Source organism: Chrysemys picta, chromosome 8, assembly GCF_011386835.1.
Source record: "Chrysemys picta bellii isolate R12L10 chromosome 8, ASM1138683v2, whole genome shotgun sequence".
In the NCBI taxonomy this organism is placed as follows: Eukaryota; Metazoa; Chordata; order Testudines; family Emydidae; genus Chrysemys; species Chrysemys picta.
The window spans coordinates 64,871,839-64,893,932 of record NC_088798.1 but is presented as its reverse complement, the minus strand read 5'-3'; the positions used below and the strand labels follow the sequence as shown (position 1 = coordinate 64,893,932).

The following is a 22,094-nucleotide window of genomic DNA, read 5'->3' as shown; positions in this document are numbered from 1 at the left end:
AGCAGATGACCCTGATTTCGATACGAGGGAAGATGGACACACTGGGCTCTGATCCTACACTCTAACACAGGGGTGGGCAATCTATGGCCCACGGGTCAGATCTGGCCTGCCAGCCGTTATAAGCCAGCCCTCAAGCTCCCGCTGAGGAATGGGATCTGGGGCTTGCCCCACTCTGGCAGTCCAGCCGAGGAGCAGGGTCGGGGGCCGCTCCATGCGGCTCCCGGAAGCAGCAGCATGGACCCCCTCTGGCTCCTACGCGCTCTAATGGCCTCCTCTGGCACTCCAATGGGAGCTGCAGGGGCAGTGCCTGTGGACTGGGCAGTGTGCAGAGCTGCCTGGCCGCGCCTCCATGTAGGAGCTGGAGAAGGAACGTGCCGCTGCTTCCGGGAGCTGCTTGAGGTAAGCGCCACCCGGAGCCTGCATCCCTGAGCCTCTCCCCACACCCCAACCCCCTGCCCCAACCCTGATCCCTCCCACCCTCCAAACCCCTTGATCCCAGCCTGGAGCACCCTCCTGCACACCAGCCCCACCCCAAAGCCCGCACCCCCAGCCGGAGCCTACACCCCTTCCCATACCCCAACCCCCTGCCCCGATATGCCCTCCGAACCCCTCAGTCCCAGCCCAGAGCACCCTCCTACACCCCAAACTCCTCCTCCCCAGCCCCACCCCAGAGACCGCGCCTCCAGCCGGAGCCCTCCTCCCTCCCCCACACCCCAGTCCCGTGCCCCAACCCGGACCCTCATCCCATACCCTGAACTCCTCATTTCTGGCCCCATCCCCAGAGCCTGCATCCCCAACCAGAGCCCTCACCCCCTTCCGCACCCCAACCCCAATTTTGTGAGCATTCAGGGCCTGCCATACAATTTCTATTCCCAGATGTAGCCCTTGATAAGCAAAGGGCTATTGTGGAGCAGCCAGTGGGGAAAATCTGATGTGTTGCTATGAAATAGCTGTAACTTTAAGCAGTACTTCAAAATCACTCTGACGGAACCAGATCTGGACATACCCCAGTATAATCTCATTGACGGCTCCGTTATTTTACTGACTCATTCCCATGGGACTCGGGGGATGACAATTTACATCCCACTCACCTGCACACCCAGTCTTTATTCTCAGAAGAGGCCTTGGATTACAGAGGGAGATCTTGGCATGTCCTAAGGAGGGTGGGGATGGAGACGGTGCAGGGGAGATGGCTGAGTCACCCTTGCAGGTGGAACAGAAGAGATGAGTGCCTGGAGGGTCTGCTCCATGCATCCATCTACATGAGATGACCTGGCTTGGTGTCTTCATCCACAAGCCTCCACCCCAGGGTGCAACTGCCAATGAAGGAGTTCAGTAACAAGACACTGAAAGGGGAAGAACAAGATGACATACTTAGAACTTTCACTTTTCATGTGAACTCCTTGCACACAAACTGCTTATCGGAGTTTTCACTGGGCTTTCTTGGGGGAAAGTATTCCTGCAATAGCCTCCAGCACTTGGCAGTAACTAACACAGTCAGAGCTGCATAAACCCTTGTGTAACACTGCTCCTGCAGTACACACTTAATGGGTGATGGCCTGTAAAGGCAGAGTATAGATATAGTCAAGTATAGGCCTGCGAGGCAGGTAATGTAGTTTCTATTGCCGGCTCTCCTGTGGGTTTCATGAGTTACTAAGAGAAACATAATCAAAGAATCCCCTGCAGGGCTGTGCTCCCAGAGAATCTATTTTCAGAAGCTACATTGGCATATATAGGCCAGCGGAAAAGCAGGATGGACGAGAAGTGAGTCCATGGTCCAAGTGCACAAAGATTTTGGAGCCAGCCTGTTTTATTGCATGCTTTGTCTGCAGCACCATGTCCTGCTCTGCCTGGATCCATGTGGCTCCCCCCAAGGCCACTGGCTAAACGTGGCACTTGATGGAATTGTCCGAGCGGCAAAAGATGGCTCTGGGGATTGCTGAAGAGACCACTTTTCTGGTACTCCGTACAGCCTCATGATAGGGCAATTTTCAATACCCATGATGTATCTAGCCTATGTGGGCAGTGCTATGTGTCCATGCCACTATCTGTCATATTATCCTATGCTAATAAAAAATTACATATGCTAATTAATGCTGTGAACCCAAAACTACTTGATCCAAAAAAATGCCAGGCAAAATCCAAGTGAGCCCAGTCAGCTGGCAGAATCAGAGCTGTCTCAGTGATCCTTCCCCTCCTGACAGGTTTCCCTCAAGTAGGTGCCTCCGTCTTCACCACCACCAGCTCTGCTTACCACCTCACTCCCTGATCTGCCACCATAAGCCAACCCCATGGTTGTATCTACTTTCCTCCCTCTCCCATTCCCACATCTTCCTCTCTCACACCAATGAAATGTCCCTGCTCCCTTATTTGGGAGCCCAACTGCCAACGAAGGCCAAACTGGAGCCCTCCCTCTTCTGTATCTTCTACCTTGTGTCCGTCACTCCTAGCTGCCGTGAGCCCAAGCTGGCTCCCTGAAGCTCTGAAAGCGAGTGGCACACACCTGTTCCCGAGACCATGCTCATCCCCTGGCCTGACCTCTCTTCTGGCTCACCAGCTCCTCCCGCCCATCTCTCTTTGGAAATTCTGCACATGCTCAATTCCTGCATTTGGGGCCAAGGACAAGCATTCATGCTGAGATCTGTGCCCCTAGGCGCTTCTGTTCCTCAGTTCCTCCAGCTGCAAAAGGGGGATGAGAAGACAAGACCGAAACCTCAGCAAACCCACCAAAAAAATACAGGAAACTCTGAGACATCCTGGAAACGTTGCGAGCAGCAACAGAAGGGCCATTGTGCAGCTTCAGCATTTTCTGATATTAGCAATTTACAGTAAAAGACAGAAGTAGGACAGCAGTCAGTCCCCCGCGTGGGAGGACAGCAGCTGTCGATGCCAGCCATGGGACTACCCTGCGGTGAGCTGTGGGTGTGCACGGCAGTGTTGGTGAACCCTGATTCAAAAGGGGCAGGTGTGGAGGTAGCAGGAGGTGCTGCTTGCAGAGTCGCACAAGCATGTCTTCACAGCACCCGGGGGAGCTTTCTCTTTCTCTTTCTCATCCTGGTTGGCGAGGAGACCTTGGGCAGTATCTACCTGAAACCTGAACGAGCTCCCAGCACCTCTCTGCAGCTCTGCAGGAGTTTTATGGCAGAGCCTTGGCCTGGCCAGAAATCTCTACAGCAGACTGTGGATTTAAACTACAGCTTAGCTTCCTAGCTAGGGGGCTAGCTGTTTGGTTTTCAACCAGAAAGTGTGGTCAAAAAGAGGACCTGACGCTGTCCAGTCAGATCTACTGACCGAACACCCAAAGTCCAGTTACTGCAGGCAGGGAGGCACCAGGTCATCACCTGCGCCAGCCCCTACTGAGCCAGGGCCACCTCCTACCTGCATCAGGTGGCTGCAACTCCCAGTCCCGGCTCTGCAGAGGAGTCCAGGGTGACCAGACAGCAAGTGTGAAAAATCGGGACAGGGGGTGGGGGGGGTAATAGAAGCCTATATAAGAAAAAGCCCCAAATATCAGGACTGTCCCTATAAAATCGGGACATCTGGTCACCTTAGTCCTTCCCGCCCACGCAAGAAGGGGAGGAGAGGGGAAAAGCAGTGAGCAACGAAGGGAGGGGGAAAGAGGAGCGAATGGGGGATGAGGTTTTAGGGGGTAGTGTCAGGATAGGGGTGAGGTCTGGGGGGCAGGGGAGGTTCCAGCACTCCTACTGGAGCGTCCAGTTTTTAAAGATTACGAAGTTGGCAATCCTATTCCTAGCTGCAGCAGGAGAGACAGACCTGCCAAATATCACGTATCTCATGGGGCACATGATCAGCCAGGCTGTCCTGCCTGCCCACACCTCGGGGACAATGTCAAAAGTGAGCTATTCTCCCTCACCAAATCCCCTGGGGGGGAATGTGCCTAGGGGAATGTGCACTGAGCGGCAATGCCAGAAGGAGCACAGGAAATCCAGTCCCAGTGCTTCTGCTAAGTATTTGATATGTCTGTGCACTTCACAGTCCTTATTAATGAAGGCCTCAGGCTCTTTACTTTAGGGGCAAGGCAACTATTACTCACCCAGCTATATAAGGAGATTCCAGGATTGCCACTCTGTCTGTGTGTCACTCTGAAGCCTACAGTGTCAGTTGAGTCTGTGTTAATTGATGGAAACAGCCATAGCACGGTTGAGAGAGAGAGAGATGCTCTCCTTTTAAGTCGATGTAAGGTCCTTGTAATAATTGTAATGATTTATTCCAAAATGTATTTTGAAGTGAATTTGGAAGTCACGTTAATACTCATTGTGTTTTTAGAGTTTGTATTTTGGCTCGTGGGAGCCGGCCCTTTAAGAGGAGGTTTGGGGGACATCATTATAAATTGTGTTGGAAGAGGCTAACAAAGAGCAGTGTTTGGGAAACTTGCCTGCTACTGCCCTATAGTTAAAGTTAAGGGCTTCATTTATCAGGGCTGCCAGGTCAATGCCTGGCATGACCCTCAAAGCCATATCTTTTCTTTAAACTGAAATGTATGGTTATATGCAAATTATTTGCAAATTAACAATCTGGCTCATTAAATAATTTGCATAAAATTTCGCTCAAGGTGCTTCACCAAACTTGGCAGCTAGATTCATACTAATCATACTGCACATTAGTCCCTACAAAACCCCTGTGAGATGGTGAGTAAACATTATTATTCTCTGGTTTGGGGGGGGGGGGGGGGAACTAAGGCACAGATATGGAGTGATCTACCCAAGACCACATACCCTGTTTCCCCGAAAATAAGACAGTGTCTTATATTAATTTTTGCTCCCAAAGATGCGCTAGGTCTTATTTTCAGGGGATGTCTTATTTTTCAGAAATGAAAAATGCCTTATTATCGGTGGATGCCTTATTATCGGGGAGGTCTTATTATCGGGGGGATGCCTTATATTACAACGAGAGGCAAAACTGTAAGTAGGCCTTATTTTCGGAGGATGTCTTATTTTCGGGGAAACAGGGTAGTAAACTAGAGGCAAATCTTGGATTAGAATGCAGGACTTCCTGGTTTCCAGCCCTGGGATCATTCATTTAGGCTGTGTCTACACTGCAATTAGACACCCACAACTGGCCAGTGCCAGCTGACTCAGGCTAATGGGGCTGTTTAATTGCAGTGTAGATGTTCCAGTTCAGGCTCTGGAAGCCTCCCACCTCGCAGGGTCCTAGAGCCCGGGCTCCACCCTGAGCCTGAAAGTCTACACTGCCGTTAAACAGCCTCGCAGCACAAGCCAGCCGGCACAGGCCAGCCGTAATTGCAGTGTAGACATACCCTTGAGCCAGGTCTACACTATTACATGAAAAGTCCACACCCCTGAGCGAAGCAGATATACCAGCCTAGCCCCAGGTGTAGACAGCACTATGCCAGCAAGAGGGCTTCTCCCAACGACATAACTAGCGCCTCCTGCAGAAGTGAATTAACAACGCCAATGGGAAAAGCCCGTTGATGTAGTATCATCTTCACTGAAGTGCTACAATGACGCAGCTGCACCGGCGCAGCTTTTAAGTGTAGTCCTGCCCTTAGTGTCACTGACCGACAGGTTCTCCTGAAGACAGCCTGCATGTTACCAACACAGAATAGCTACACACGCACTTACCCAGAAGTACCTAGCTGGAGCTTTCAGTTATGATTTCCAGTCTCCACTCATATGCACAGACACTGAAGCTGTAAGTGGCTTTCTTCTCTGCAGTTCTTAGTAGAAAAGAAGAGAAAGCACAATAGCCTTACTGTAAAGAGGTGACTATTTTAATAACTCATGATGAAGTCAAGTTTCCGTCTGTTACTTGGTTAATAGCAAAGCTTTGCCTTTTAAAATTTGTTAAACTCTACTTGGAAAACTAAACCACATTATTAGCACCTCATCACAAGTAACTTGTTAATGCTTCAGTTTGAGTGTGATCTATGGTGGTTTTGCAATATGAGGGATGGATAATGTTGCACGGCTCGTTTAGCTTTCTGCCTTTGTACAGTTTGATTGTCAATAGAAGGAATAACCTCTAATTTACTGTCTGTGTGGAGCCCAGAGCTAAGGGAATGCTAAGCCGTTTGAGCTTTGCTAGCGAAAAATCAAGCTTCTGCAGCGCTTTTCAAAGTGCATTTAGACTTTGGTGAACTTGGTTTTCAGGTGAATTTTTAGCCACAAAAATGTGTCAGCTTTATTAAGAAATTCAGTCTCCACAGTCTAAGTACTGCGGCCAGCTCGCGTGCTGGTCACTGCAGCTGCAGGGTGGGGGAAGTACCTTCTGAAGCCCAGATCTTGAGTTATCTTGGCCCCATAAATGTTCCCTTGAGGCAGAAAAATAAAAGTCAGTAGATAAATAATGCAAATACTAATAACATGATATTCAGATTAATTCAAGTTCCTATGAAGGGCAAATGTACCACCTCAGCAAAGGGGCTATCCCAGCTCCTGCTAGGTCAGAACTGTATCAAGAAGGGAGACTCTTAGCAATGTTCCCATAAAAAGAAAACCAAGGTGACTCAAAGTGAAATCCTAAACTTTCCAGTGTTTTTTCTAAAACCAGTGGCTTTAGGAGTAAAACTGATATGTGACGCTTGCTTCATGAGAAGATCTAGATTTAAAAATATAAGGCCTTGGACTGATCTGACTCATGGCAAGGTAAGCTGGGAGCAACGCTACTGAAAATTAGTGCTGTTACCACCAGCGTAAGATGGGTACCAGGGTTAGGAGAATGAGACACAGAGTTCAAATTCTCCACGAGGGTGGGATTTCTGCCTCACCGTGTTCGGTGTGAAATATCCAGCAGTGAGCTGCTGACAGATTCCTCCAGGGTTCAGGGCAAGGAATATCCTCTGCTGCTGAAATACTTATCAGTGGCTGCGATATTGAGACCAGTGCTTTCCAGCCTTTCCAGGCAACTATGCCACTTTCCCACACTTAGGTTTGGAGCCTTAATCTCCTCTGCTTTGTACTTTGCATGAAGCGGGTGTAAACTACCACCAAGCTGTTCCACTAGCATTTCACGCTCATGCTATGTGTGTGTGAATGACTACACAAGAGACAAGGCCAAGGACATTCAGGCTCCGTAGTGCTGCCATTCAACAAGCAGCAACTCCCTTTCAATCGTGAATGTGCAGAGCGGCAGTGAAGCTAAAACGATTCCTGACAATAAGATCAGGGCCAATAGCACAACTTTCTCTGGAACTCCTGAATATCCTGAATTGTTTGGCAGCCAGAACCAAACTGTTTAAAATTCCTAGTGAGCTCCACAAATAGAACTGAACTGGGAGGAGCAATGATCAACAACCAGGATAGAATAATAGTACAAAGAGCTCTTGGGAAATTAGAAACAGAGACAGAAAAACAGCAAGATGAGACTCAGCTGCAGCCAATAGATCTGGGCCAAAATAATCCAGCCTGCACAGGGAAATCTAGGGAAGGGGTAATGCTTGAAAGAGACCTAGAGGTCACATGATTAGACATGGGTTTGTAGCGTGAGATGGGTGCTTTGGGCTGTATATGCAAAGGCTTACATTTCAGAAGCAGCAGGTAATATCCCCTCTCCAACGCCTGCTCTAAACTAGGGACTTTTTTACAGAAAATTCCAACCATTGCTAACCGTGATTCAACTGCACCAGTCTGAACGATGGCAGGAGCCTTAGTGGAAACAGCTCCATAATCCATTTTCAGGAAACTCATTAGCCTCGCTTCTGGCAGGGTTAGATATCAGAGTGCTGGGAACAATGGCTGGAGCCAGCCAGCCATCTAGACTAAGCCTCCCAAAGTTCTCATTGCAGCGCAACTGAACTTGCATCAGCAACGGTGACAATTGACTTATAAAATCTTTCATCTGGCTCTGGAACAGCTGCCCCTAGACAATTGTGATACGTTCTTGGCACTGCATGGCCGAAAGATATTTACAAACTGGTGGGAGTTCAGAGAAGGTCAGTAAAAGTGACCTGGGAGCAGGAGGAAATATTGCCAATGTTTATTGTAGTGAAAGGACGACCAAGGAGGGATATGACGACACTTGAAAAATATGTCAAAGCCACAAACACTGAGGAGGGAGATTTAGTGTGAAACCTATGGGGGTGTCTAGAAGGAATGGGAAAGTTTAGGCAGAATATAAAGAAAAATCTTCCTATTAACCAGTGAAAGAGTCTCTGTGGGAAAACAGGAGAAGCTCCTTCAGTTGGGACTTAAAGCCAGATTGGACAAAACACTTGACTATGGTCAGCAGGAAACAATCCTTCACTGACAAGGAGATGGTAAGAATTCTTGGAGGCTGATCCCCACTCTAATCTATTAGCTGACTGTAGCTCAGTTACAGTCGCACCTGTATAACTGAGTGCAGTGTTGCCCTGTCATTCTAACTGTACAAGTAATCGAAGAGCTCAGTAGACTTACACAGAAGTGACATCTAGTGGGCTTATATGGCAATAGGGGGAGAATATTCTTTTAAAAAAAAAAAAAAACTCCTGGGTGTATTTTTAATCTTAATTTCTTTTGGGCTGGCTAATTTGGGGTACTGCAAAGCTGTAACAAACAAGTTTTCTTAAAACCACCTAACCCCCTTCTTGGACTGTTAGGGAAGAAGGTATTTTCCCCCAAACAAATTTGGTTCTTCCTATACAAATCAGACCAGCAGCCAAATGGGGAAGTGAAATAAATGCCTGTGCCAGAGCATTTAGTGGTACATGCTATAGGTGAAAAGTACCCTCCAGTCTGAACTGGCAAATGAAATGAGTGGACATCTACCATGTATGAGAACTCTGAACAGTAATTCTTCTGTTTCTGATGACAGTGGCATAGAATTTATATCCTTATATCTTCACCTCTGAGAAGCTGCAATAGTTAGTAGCAGATTATGGCAGGATCAAACTGATGGATGGTCTGGTAATATCCCCAGATATCTCCCCAGATGTTGTGACTTCCCCAACTCAGACAAAAACTTTTCTGACATCTATAGCACTTTCCATCCACAGATTTTGCATCAGGCCTACACAGAGTTACACTGGTTTAAACTAAAGGTGTGTTTTCAAACCAATCCACTTAAACTGATTCAACTTTGCGTGTGGATACTCTTTAATCAATGCACATTTGGTTTATAGCAGTTTAGCTTGCACCCAGTAAGCTTAGGTCTTATGTGCACACAGAAGTGGCACTACAGGTTTTACTGAAATCTGGTGAGATGCACCTGATGTGACTTGGGTTTTCTGAATCTTTGGGACCGTCTACTTACAGTGACACAATTTCAATGCCCCATGGAGAATCTTTGTCAAGTCCCTAACTGAGCTACTCTGATCTCAGAGACACAAATAAGCAAGAATAGTGAGACTCGGAGTGAATAAAATACTCAATATGTTTCACCAAAGAATAATTCCTAATCATGAACAGTTCTGAGAGCATGAATAAATCTGCTCACAGATATTCCATGAGAGAAGACAGAGGCAATATCCACATTCACTCAGCTCTAATATTATTAATACTAAGTCCAGGCATGTGACCCCACTTTACCACTTATAACTGTGTTCAAATCCATTTTCACTGGTGTGTCACTTACCACAGGCTGCAGAGTTTGGCCTGGAGACTTATGTGTAAGATGTACCCAGTTCACTGCAACCTGAACTTGGACTCTGGAAGGCTCAGACCCCAGGTACCCAACCCACTTACTGCCTAGAGAAATAAAGAAATCAGGAGGTTTTAGACAAGTTCTTCCACCTGAAAGATGGGAAATGGGGGTGGAGGGGAAGGTCATACTGGAAACTGCAAAGCATCGCCACTCTCGATCCTGGGAGAAATGGGGTACAGCAGGGGAGTTAGATAGAGCTGAACCAGATAAAGTTGCCCTGGTGTTACTGATTACCACCTTAGCATCAAAAGAACCCTAGACTCACAGTTGCCCCCCAAGTGGAGATTCCTGACTCTCTTAGCCTCCTCTATCCTTCTTTGCATCCCCCTCCACCGCACTGGTCTCTGTGTTGTTGTGAGCAGAGTTAAATCTTTAAATGGGTCCAATTAAAACCCTGTTGAAACTGATGGCTCTGAATGCACCCTTCATTTCAGAAGCTGTAAGAGACAGTTAAGGGGACACACCTAAAACCCGGCCTCATGGCAACTGCCCAGAAACTAGCACCCCGTGGGCAGGAGATTCCACTGGGTATTGTTCTGACCAGGTGGATGTGTGTGTGTCCATTGAACAGACCAGCTGGGGGGGAGCAGACAAGAGACTGGGAGAGACACAGAGCAGAGCAAGAAAGTCAAGCAGTAACCTGTGAACATGATGTGGCCCTGGGAGAAACCAATGTTTGGGGTCAGAGGTGCTGGCTGAGAGAAGCTTGGGCCTGTCAGCTGAGAAATTGCTCCTTTTAATTTTGGTTCCTCCTATGTTCGGAGAAGCAGGACTTTGTAAATAAACAAGATTATGTTAAAAAAAAATTTCACTCCATCAAAGATTTTACCTTTCTTTCTTTAATTAAAAGCCTTCTTTTTAAGAAGCTGATTGACTTTTCCTTGTTCTAAGATCCAAGGGGATTGATCTGGACTCACCAGGAATTGGTGGGGGGGAAAGGAAAGGGCGGGGGGGGGATGATTAATGCCTCCTTGTTTTAAGATCCTTTGGATCAGTGTTCACCAGGGAATTGGTGGAAGAGTCTCTCAAGGCTACCCAGGGAAGGGAGTTAGCTCATTGGGAGTGGTGACAGCGGACCAGATCTAAGCTGGTAGTTAAGCTTAGAAGTTTTCATGCAGGCCCCCACATCTGTACCCTAAAGTTCAGAGTGGGGAAGGAGCCTTCACATGGTGGCAGAGCGGTGGGATCATTTTAAACCAAAAGCCAGTAAGATTTTTTTTTCTCCTTTCTAGCTGCTTAAAAAGCAGAGCTGAAGGTAGATGCATATTTTATCTCATCCTTGCATGAAGGCAGAGGTGTTAAGTTTTTTTTAACAGGGTCTTTGTTAAGAGAAGGGTTCCCGCAGTGAGCAAGCAGCTGGCAAAAGGAATTTACAAACTGAATTGTTTTTTTTTCTTTCTACCTCTCGGGTATAGCTAGTTAAAAAGTCTCTGTTAACTAAGCCGGCCCTGAGCTGAGTGCATCCCAGTTTCAGTGAACTGCAGAGGGTGTGGCCCAGCACAAGAAAGCAGGAAAATGACTACCAGTGAAGCAGCTAACAAAGTAGAACTGGCTAGACTGGAAGCAACAGAAAAAGAAAACGAACATAAGAGACGGATGGAACTAAAACAATTAGAAATTAAGGCAAAGGAGGCTGCCCACAAGAGAACTATGGAGGAGAGGGAAAGAGAGAGGAAGCATGAACTGGAATTAGCAAGGGCTAGGCCGGATATACCAGCCAACCCTAGCAACCCCTCTCCAGGTACCGCTTCCCATCCCAGAAAATTCCCCACCTACAAGGCAGGCGATGATACTGAGGTCTTCTTAGAAAATTTTGAAAGGGCCTGCCTTGGATACAGCATCACTACAGAGCAGTACATGGTAGAGCTGAGGCCGCAGCTCAGTGGACCCTTAGCAGAGATGGCGGCTGAAATGCCTAAGGAACACATGAACAGTTATGAACTTTTTAAAAACAAGGCCAGAATCAGAATGGGGCTAACACCTGAGCATGCCCGTCAGCGGTTCAGAGTCCTAAGGTGGAAACCAGACGTGTCATTTACCCGATATGCCTACCACATTGGGAAAAATTGGGATGCCTGGATATCAGGAGCAAGTGTTAAATCTACAGAAGAGTTGCCCTTCCTAATGCAAATGGAACAGTTTTTAGAGGGTGTTCCTGAGGAAATAGAAAGGTACATCCTAGATGGGAAGCCCAAAACTGTAACCGAGGCGGGAGAGATTGGAGCCAAATGGGTGGAGGTGGCAGAAAAGAAAAAAACTAGTAGCAGTTGGAGCGAATATCAGAAGGGGCAACTCGAAACAAAACCTTACCACCTGGGACTACCCAAGGCCCCACCTACATCCCAAGGGAAACCCCAGCCGCCTTCTCACCCCACCACACCAGTCTCCACCAACCAACATCGCCCCGGTGATACCTTAGCAGGGCGATGTTTTAAATGTAATGAACTAGGTTTATATATAAAGGCCCACTGCCCCAAGAACCCCAACTGATTACAGTTCATAACACCACAATCACACCAAAGATTCCCCAGGCCCAGATGCCTCTCAAATACCCTCGGAGCAAAGGGAAACCTTGAGAGTGGGCGGAAAGAAGGTTATCGCGTGGAGGGACACTGGGGCACAAGTGTTGACTATCCACCAATCCCTAGTGGACCCCAAACTCATCAACCCGGAGGCTCCGGTGACAATTCAACCCTTCATGTCACATTCTGTAACCTTGCCTACAGCCAAGTTACATGTCCAGTACAAGGGCTGGTCAGGAATGTGGACTTTTGCAGTCTATGACAATTATCCCATCCCCATGCTGCTGGGGGAAGACTTGGCCAACCATGTGAAGCTAGCCAAGAGGGTGGGAATGGTCACCCGCAGCCAGGCTAAGCAACCTTTCACACCCATCCCTGTTCCTGAGCCGTCCACCAGGGCCCCGTCTGTGTTACCACAGACCCAGACAGAGGTGGTGGAACCGGATCCCCTGCCAACGACTGCAACAGCTGTAGTGGATCCAATCCCAGAGACCCAGCCAAAGCCAGTCCCAGAACCAGAACTGGCAACACAACCAGCACCAGAACCATTGCAAGCACTGAGTACAGCGTTTGCAAACCTGTCTACAACTCCAACACCAGAGGGCACCAGCGAGCCTGAACTGGCAGAAACAGTAGATAACCCTATCCAAGAGGCTTAGCCAGAGCCTGAAATACCACATAGTGCACCAGCGGACAGCAGTTCACAGTCAACAGAAACAGCACCAGCACCTGCATCGCTTCCAGAGGGACCAAGCCCAAGTCCACAGTCCAAGGAGGAACTGATGTTTCCAGCATCAAGGGAACAGTTCCAGGCCAAGCAGGAAGCAGATGACAGCCTTCAGAAAGCTTGGGCGGCGGCACGGAGCACCCCACCCCCTCTCAGCTCTTCTAACTGATCCCGGTTTGTTGTAGAACAAGGACTTTTATACAAGGAGACGCTTTCTGGTGGGCACCAGGAAGACTGGCATCCTCAAAGACAGTTGGTAGTTCCCACTAAATATCGGGTAAAGCTCTTGAGCTTAGCCCATGATCATCCCAGTGGCCATTCTGGGGTGAACAGAACCAAATTCCGGTTGGGGAAGTCCTTCCACTGAGCGGGAATGGGCAAGGACGTTGCTAATTATGTCCGGTCTTGTGAGGTGTGCCAAAGAGTGGGAAAGCCCCAAGACCAGATCAAAGCCCCTCTCCAGCCACTACCCATAATCGAGGTCCCATTTCAGCGAGTAGCTGTGGATATTCTGGGTCCTTTCCCAAAGAAGATACCCAGAGTAAAGCAGTACATACTGACTTTCATGGATTTTGCTACCCGATGGCTGGAAGCAGTACCCTTAAGCAACACCAGGGCTAAAAGTGTGTGCCAGGCATTAGCAGACATTTTTGCCAGGATAGGTTGGCCCTCCGACATCCTTACAGATTCGAGAACTAATTTCCTGGCAGGGACCATGAAAAACCTGTGGGAAGCTCATGGGGTGAATCACTTGGTTGCCACCCCTTACCACCATCAAACCAATGGCCTGGTGGAGAGGTTTAATGGAACTTTGGGGGCCATGATACGTAAATTCGTAAATGAACACTCCAGTGATTGGGACCTAGTGTTGCAGCAGTTGCTTTTTGCCTACAGGGCTGTACCACATCCCAGTTTAGGGTTTTCACCATTTGAATTTGTGTATGGCCGCGAGGTTAAGGGGCCATTACAGTTGGTGAAGCAGCAATGGAAGGGGTTTATGCCTTCTCCAGGAACTAACATTCTAGACTTTGTAAGTAACCTACAAAGCACCCTCCGACACTCTTTAGCCCTTGCTAAAGAAAACCTAAAGGATGCTCAGGAAGAGCAAAAGGCCTGGTATTATAAACATTCCAGAGAACGGTCCTTCAAAGTAGGAGACCAAGTCATGGTCTTAAAAGCGCTCCAGGCCCATAAAATGGAAGCGTCGTGGGAAGGACCATTCACGGTCCAGGAGCGCCTAGAAGCTGTTAACTATCTCATAGCAGCCTTCACCTCCAACATAAAGCCTATACCATGTTAATTCTCTTAAGCCCTTTTATTCCAGAGAATTAAAGGTTTCCCAGTTTACAGCCTAGGGAACAGATGATGCTGAGTGGCCTGAAGGTGTCTACTACGAAGGAAAAAGTAATGGTGGCGTGGAAGAGGTGAACCTCTCTGCGACCATTGGACGTCTGCAGCAACAGCAGATCAAGGAGCTGTGCACTAGCTTTGCGCCAATGTTCTCAGCCACTCCAGGATGGACTGAACGGGCATACCACTCCATTGACACAAGTAATGCTCACCCAATTAGAACCCCACCCTACCGGGAGTCACCTCATGCCCAAACTGCTATAAAACGGGAGATCCAGGACATGCTACAGATGGGTATAATCCGCCCCTCTAAGAGTGCATGGGCATCTCGAGTGGTTCTAGTTCCTAAACCAGATGGGGAAATACGCTTTTGCATGGACTACCGTATGCTAAATGTTGTAACTCGTCCTGACAATGTAACTATCCAATGCCACGCACAGATGACTATTGGAGAATTGGGACATGCCCAATTCATCTCTAACTGAGACTTAACCAAAGTGTACTGGCAAGTACCACTAGATGAACCGGCCAAGGAAAGGTCAGCCTTCATCACCCAGGCAGGGGTGTATGAATTCAATGTACTCCCTTTCGGGCTGCAAAATGCACCCGCCACCTTCCAAAGACTTGTAGATGGTCTCCTAGCAGGATTGGGAGAATCTGCAGTTGCCTACCTCGATGATGTGGCTATTTTTTCTGATTCATGGGCAGAACACCTGGAGCACCTGGAAAAAGTCTTCGAGCGCATCAGGCAGGCAGGACTAACTGTTAAGGCTAAAAAGTGTCAAATAGACCAAAACAGAGTGACTTACCTGGGGCACCAGGTGGGTCAAGGAACTATAAATCCCCTACAGGCCAAAATGGATGCTATCCAAAAGTGGCCGGTTCCAAAGTCAAAGAAACAGGTCCAATCCTTCTTAGGCTTGGCCAGATATTATAGGCGATTTGTACCACACTACAGCCAAATCGCTGCCCCACTGACAGACCTAACCAGAAAGAAACAGCCAAACGCAGTTCAGTGGACTGATGAGTGTCAAAAGGCCTTTAACCAGCTTAAGGCGACACTCATGTCTGACCCTGTGCTAAGGGCCCCAGACTTTGACAAACCATTCCTAGTAACCACAGATGCATCTGAGCGGGGTGTGGGAGCAGTTTTAATGCAGGAAGGACCGGATCAAGAATTCCATCCTGTCGTGTTTCTCAGCAAGAAACTGTCTGAGAGGGAAAGCCACTGGTCAATCAGCGAAAAGGAATGCTACGCCATGGTGTACGCGCTGGAAAAGCTACGCCCATACGTTTGGGGACGGCGTTTCCAACTACAAACCGACCATGCTGCGCTAACGTGGCTTCATACCGCCAAGGGAAATAACAAAAAACTTCTTCGGTGGAGTTTAGCTCTCCAAGATTTTGATTTTGAAATACAACACATTTCAGGAGCTTCTAACAAAGTGGTTGATGCACTCTCCTGTGAAAGTTTCCCCAAATCAACTGGTTAAAAATTGTTCTTGCAATGTGGGACATATTGTTAGTTTTTATATAATCAGTAGTATGTCTAAAGGTGCATGTGTCTTATTAACTCTGTTTTCTCCTAGAACTCCAGGAAGAAATCACAGCCAGTGTGGAACCGGCTGTCCAGCACTATCTGTGATTTGGCGGGGGGGGGGGGGTGTCATAACTATAAAGGGAAGGGTAACAGCCCTCCTGTGTACAATACTATAAAATCCCTCCTGGCCAGAGACTCCAAAATCCTTTTACCTGTAAAGAGTTAAGAAGCTCAGGTAACCTGGCTGACACCTGACCCAAAAGACCAATAAGGGGACAAGATACTTTCAAATCTTGGTGGGGGGGGAGGCTTTTGTTTGTGCTCTTTGTTTTGCGGGGAGTTCGCTCTTGGGACTAAGAGGGACCAAATATCAATCCATGCTCTCCAAATCTTTCTGAACAAGTCTCTCATATTTCAAACTTTTAAGTACAGCCAGTCAAGGCGTGATAGTTTTACCTTTGTTTTCTCAACTTGTAAATGTACCTTTTGCTAGGGTGTTTACCTCTGTTTGCTGTAACTTTGAACCTAAGGCTAGAGGGGGTTCCTCTGGGCTCTTTAAGTTTGATTACCCTGTAAAGTTATTTTCCATCCTGATTTTACAGAGATGATTTTACCTTTCTTTCTTTAATTAAAAGCCTTCTTTTTAAGAAGCGGATTGACTTTTCCTTGTTCTAAGATCCAAGGGGATTGATCTGGACTCACCAGGAATTGGTGGGGGGAAAGGAAAGGGCGGGGGGGATGATTAATGCCTCCTTGTTTTAAGATCCAAGGGGTTTTGGATCAGTGTTCACCAGGGAATTGGTGAAGAGTCTCTCAAGGCTACCCAGGGAAGGGAGTTAGCCCATTGGGAGTGGTGGCAGCGGACCAGATCTAAGCTGGTAGTTAAGCTTAGAAGTTTTCATGCAGGCCCCCACATCTGTACCCTAAAGTTCAGAGTGGGGAAGGAGCCTTGACAGGCACCATCACACTGTGGTCCCGGCTGGCATTTCAAGGGTTTTTCACTGTAATTAAAGCTTCTTCAAAAGAGCTGTAACAAAGCCTCTCTCTTTTTCTCAGGGACGGCGCCACTTGGAACGTACAGTAAGAAAAGTCAGGTGCGATTCTGGGTGTTTAATTAAACAGTCTCACATCAGCCAGATCAACACTTGTGAATGGTCCAAAGGCTGGTAGCAGAGAGACTGTGACTAACGCACTCCAACATACTCAGTACAGCAACTAAGACCTCACGCTGAGCAGAACTAGGGCTGTGAATGCAAGGCCAAAGCCTTAATCCTGTTGAGCATTGGTTTAGAGCAGAGATGGGCTGGAGCCTCAGTACAGTTTGTGAGTATTCACACCTTTGGCCCATCTGCTCTCAAGTTAAGGGCCATTTTCAAAATTCAGATCCAAACTTGGATTCAGATTTCAAATGGCTCCCAGCACGTGGGGGGAGGGTGTAGCTCTGGGGGTCCAATGGAATATCACCCTGACACAGAACCAGCTGCACTCCTGTTCAATTCAACATTACTACTGCCCTCGTCTCTGGCTGCGCCTGATTCCCCATGGCCCTGCACTTTCTGCAGTAATCTCCATCTCTGCAAAGTGAGTGAAAAATGCTACTAAGCCAGAACAGCAGCATTTTACATCTCCTCTGCGCTGCTGTAGATGACCACCCGAGGTGCAAGGCTACAGCCAATCTGGGCCTATGTCTCCTGGGGATTCAACAAAAGGACTTTAAACCACATTCCCTTTTCCAGCTACAGTGGCTGGCCAGAAGCAAGAAGTTCCCTGCCCCTGTCCCCGGGCTGCACCTTGTGGGTGCTGGGCACTGCACTGGTAGGGTTACCATCCATCCAGGTTTCCCCAGACATGTCCAGCTTTTTTAGCTTTAAATGGCTGTCCGGGGGGGGATTTCTAATAAGGTAGAAATGTCCAGGATTTCCCCCTTCCCCTCATGCAGAGTGCAGCGCGGCTGATTGGACAGCTGGGCCTGATTGAAAGCCGCTCACAGCCACTGGGGCCTCTAGCAGCCAGAGTCCCTCCCCCTCCGCCCCCGCAGAGCAGCGCCTTATTTGTTTGGCTGCACATGGAGCCCGCAGCTCTCCCTCAGCCTGGGGGGGGGGGCAGGCAAGGGACAGGGAACAGGGGGGGTTAGATTGGTCAGGGGTTCTGGGGGGGCTGTCAGGAGAAGGGGGTGTAGAGAGCAGTTAGGGCAGGTAAGGGACAGGGACCGGGGGGAGGTTAGATTGGTCAGGAGTTCTGGGGGGGCTGTGAGGAGAAGTGGGTGTAGAGAGCAGTTGGGTGATGTAAGGGACAGGGAACGGGGGGGTTAGATTGGTTGGGGGTTCTGGGGGGTCTGTTGGGAGAAGGGGGTGTAGAGAGCGGTTGGAGGCAGGCAGGGGACAGGGAGCAGGGAGACTTAGATAGGGGGTGGGGTCCTGGGGGCAGTTAGGGTGGGGGGGGGGACAGGTAGGGGGGCGGGGGATTCTGAGGGGGGCGGGAAGTGGGAGGGGGCGGGGCTAGGGTGGCACCCCGTGTCCTCTTTTTTGATTGTTAAAATATGGTAACCCTATGCACTGGTCCCAGCCACTTCACTTTCCTTGCAGAAGGGAGAGCAAACACTTATCTTTCCCAAAGGGCTGCATGCAGCTCTTCAGGGCTAAGTGATCTCCCCAGCCAAGGCACTCAGCCTCAGTCAGTAGCTAACTGCTAGGTGTGGCTTTAGAGAAATCCACCAGCATGCATGGAATAAGCTGTTACTACATTCTGACCAGGGGGCATAGTGCAGGGAGGAAAGGGCTCAGAGTGAACAGAGCAGAGTTCTCTATGGAACAATGAAGCAGGTAGACAGCAGAAGCTTCCCCATTTTGCTCCTCAGCCCTGCCCTCCAAGGTCAGCCCATCCCCGATGACACTGCCAGCCAGTGCCAGCTGTGACGATGCGCGCAAGCATGTCCTCAGGAAAGGGATTCTCCAGGCCCAGGATTGAGATCATCCAATGGCACAAAAGCCACCAGCAGCTACCACTGTCCATTGCTGGATCCAAAGCAGTGCTCCAGACTGACAAGCTCTCCGTCTCATTCTGAAATCACCTGTGCCTGCCACTCACAGCACGCAAAATAAATACCACCTACTAAAAAAATCCCTGGGACAGCAGCTGCCCTCTGTTAACCCCAGGCATTCTCCCTGGAAGTCGCTGGAAGTGGACTTCATGGAGCGCAGGGGTCTTACTGGATACTAAATGTGCATCCTTGTACAGTGTATGACAAACACAGGGGAGAAGCTGTGTGTAAGAGGAATGCATGAACCAGATTTTCAGAGCTGCTCCCCCTTTCCCATTTGCGTCCCCTGAAGTCTGCATTTGTATGTGCATGGAGCTGCTCTAGGCCACATTTGGAGAATCCAGCCCTATAAATTCAGCTGCCCAGCCTCGGCTGATACAGTTCACATTACTGAGATAGGAAATATTGACCAGTGCTCTGGGGTTACCTCCTCCTCTTCTCACCATTTCCCCAAGATCCTCAGCTTCCATGCACACAGGCATCAGGTACAGGCAGAAAGGACCCTGGCTTAACCTCTCCAAAGCACAGTGCATATAATAGTGCAGTCTCTCCCACTCCACCCAGTACTGTAGCTGGAAAGGATGAAGGCAGGGGGTCTCAATCCAGCCAGCGAGGTCAAACACAGGTATGAGCCAGCGTCTCAATTTGCCAGAATGTGTTTATTCAAGTCCCTCACCACGTGCACTCAGAAACAAAGCTGCCTATGTTTGGGTACATGGAAAAGGTCACGGCAAAACCCGAGAGTTTCACAAAAAACAGACAATTCTGAAAGAAAATGATAAGGGTTTGTTCTCTTCAGTGAATCTGAGTCAACTTTTTCATCTTCGTTTTATGTGAAACTCTTCTGGTTTTCGGTGACCTTTCTTAGGCAGCTGTGACACGCTGCCAGCATTTGATACTGACATAACTGGGGGACACAATAAAGGGGAATTGGTGTTCTATTGTTCTCAGGTTCCCAGCACTGAGTGGGCGACACCAACAATTTAGCAAGAGTATGTCTAGTGGTTAGAGCAGAGGACTGTGCATCACACCTCCTGTGTCCTGTTCTTAGCTCAGCAGCATGCTCTCTATGGGCACAATCCAACTTTCCACAGAAGTGCATAGAAAGCCTCTCTCTAGCTTCAGTGGAAGTTGTACTGGGCCCTATGTGACGCTGGGCAAATCACTCAGGCCTTCATTTTCCCAAAGGGCCACTCATTTTAAGTCCCCAAATTTAGACACCTAGCTTCTGATTTTCAGAGGCACTGAGCACCTACGGCTACACTGGACATCTGTCTGCCAGTCCATTCAAGAGTTTTCTGTTGCTGGCCATCACAACAATATCAGAGCGTCTTCCCTGTAAAAATCATAGCAATAGAAAAGCCCCTACTCAACTTATGGAGTCTCCCACATGGTTCCCTTTTTGGAGTAAAAACTTGGCTTGGGTAAAGGTTTGTGGATTTGATTTAATTAATTTATTTGTTTTAGGTTGATTTGTTCCAGATTTTTTTTTAATGCTGGGGGGAGGGTAGGTGGGAGGGGTTGTTAGAAGGGGGTGACAGTGCTGTGAGTGCCACTCTTTCTGAAGAGGGAGATTTTTGCAGTATTTCTCAAAGACAGCCAGAGGCTGGACTGCTCTCATAGGCTCTTGTTTGTTCCATAGCCATCAACCTGGGAGCAGAATCCAGGTTTCCTGACTGCTAGTCTCACTTCCTATCTACTGGACAATGTCACCTCCATCTCTCAGCACTTTCATTAGCACCAAAATTCAGGGGGACGAGACAGATCAAAAACGGAGGGGGAGGGGGTACTGAGGGGAAGACGACAGAGGAGGTTTTATAGGAAGTCTCTTTGGCCCTCTGCAAATGCAGGAAATTAATCTTTCCTACTGGGGTTAAGGCTGCATTCCTACATCGTGAGACAGCAAGCACATTTTTCATATTGAGTCTCCAGTCTGTGTTTTCTCAACTGGCAGTTTCTATTTCTCAACTTCGAGTTCACGATTCCTTCTGTCTGTGCCGTGCTCTGGGCAACTTCTCAGCTTCCCCCAGCCAAGTTCCTGTTATGTTCTCATCTTGGGCACTTGCTTTCCTATAACCCTCCCACTCCTGGTGAAGAATCCTGTGCTACACAATTATTGATAGGGCAAGCTTATTGGTTTTCCTGGCTAGGAGACGGTTCTGTGTGGGAGGGGGGTGTCTGCTCTGCTGATTAATACGTTAATGGGGTCAGGCATTGCTGAGTGCTTAATGTGGTTTTACTAGTATTTTGCTAGTTTACAGTATTAAGCCCACCAGAACTTAGCCAAATAGGTGAAGGTATATTCACACAGGGACAGATAGAGACATACACCATGGTTACATTCGCCCAACCAGAAAGTTTCAGTAAACATGCTGGTAGGAGCCCACCACACACAAGTACCTGTCTGTAGATAACTTATTGCCCAAAGAAACCTCAGCTTAGTTCATCAGCAGTGCCAGATTTTGGGTCAGGTCTCCGCTTGGCAATTCAGTCCTCCTGCTTGGTTAGAAGAGACACTGCTGCTCCATTGTGCATTTCTCCTGATGCGCTGATGTCAGACTTCCAGTTGCTTCCAGCTAACTGCAGCTGAGGGGGCTGACTGGTATCTCTGGAGGGCTTTGCTGAACCCCAGCAGCAAGTCCTGCTTAAAGAAACTTGCTCCTGCTCATTCAAGCTCTCCCTGTTCTTTTCATCCCCCACACAGAGCTTTCCTCAGCTCTGGCTGGCTGTTTTACCTTCCTCTTCACCGAGGAAGAAGTGAGAGATAAAAAGACTTCCTTTAAAAAGTGGAAGTCAAATCCTAGTGAGGCAAATAGAAAGGAGCATAAACGCTGCCAAATTAAGTTCAAGAATGTAATAAAAAAGCCAAAGAGGAGTTTGAAGAATGGCTAGCCAAAAACTCCAAAGGTAATAACAAAATGTTTTTTAAGTATATCAGAAGCAGGAAGCCTGCTAAACAACCAGTGGGGCCCCTTGATGATCGAGATACAAAAGGAGCGCTTAAAGACAATAAAGTCATTGCGGAAAAACTAAATGGATTCTTTGCTTCAGTCTTCACGGCTGAGGATGTTAGGGAGATTCCCAAACCTGAGCCGGCTTTTGTAGGTGACAAATCTGAGGAACTGTCACAGATTGAAGTGTCACTAGAGGAGGTTTTGGAATTAATGATAAACTTAACATTAACAAGTCACCGGGACCAGATGGCATTCACCCAAGAGTTCTGAAAGAACTCAAATGTGAAGTTGCGGAACTATTAACTAAGGTTTGTAACCTGTCCTTTAAATCGGCTTCTGTACCCAATGACTGGAAGTTAGC

General features: G+C 48.2%; 1 long non-coding RNA gene across 1 annotated transcript in view; it reads right to left on the bottom strand.

Moving 5' to 3' along the window:
- LOC135973111 (uncharacterized) overlaps positions 1–22,094 on the bottom strand; it is a 61,843-nt gene that overhangs the window by 7,885 nt on the left and 31,864 nt on the right. Inside the window, exons 2-3 of the long non-coding RNA XR_010589810.1 lie at positions 5,604–5,698; positions 1,092–1,346 (exon numbers count right to left, since the gene is read on the bottom strand). This is a non-coding gene — a long non-coding RNA (uncharacterized LOC135973111). The remainder of the gene's footprint in view (positions 1–1,091; positions 1,347–5,603; positions 5,699–22,094) is intronic.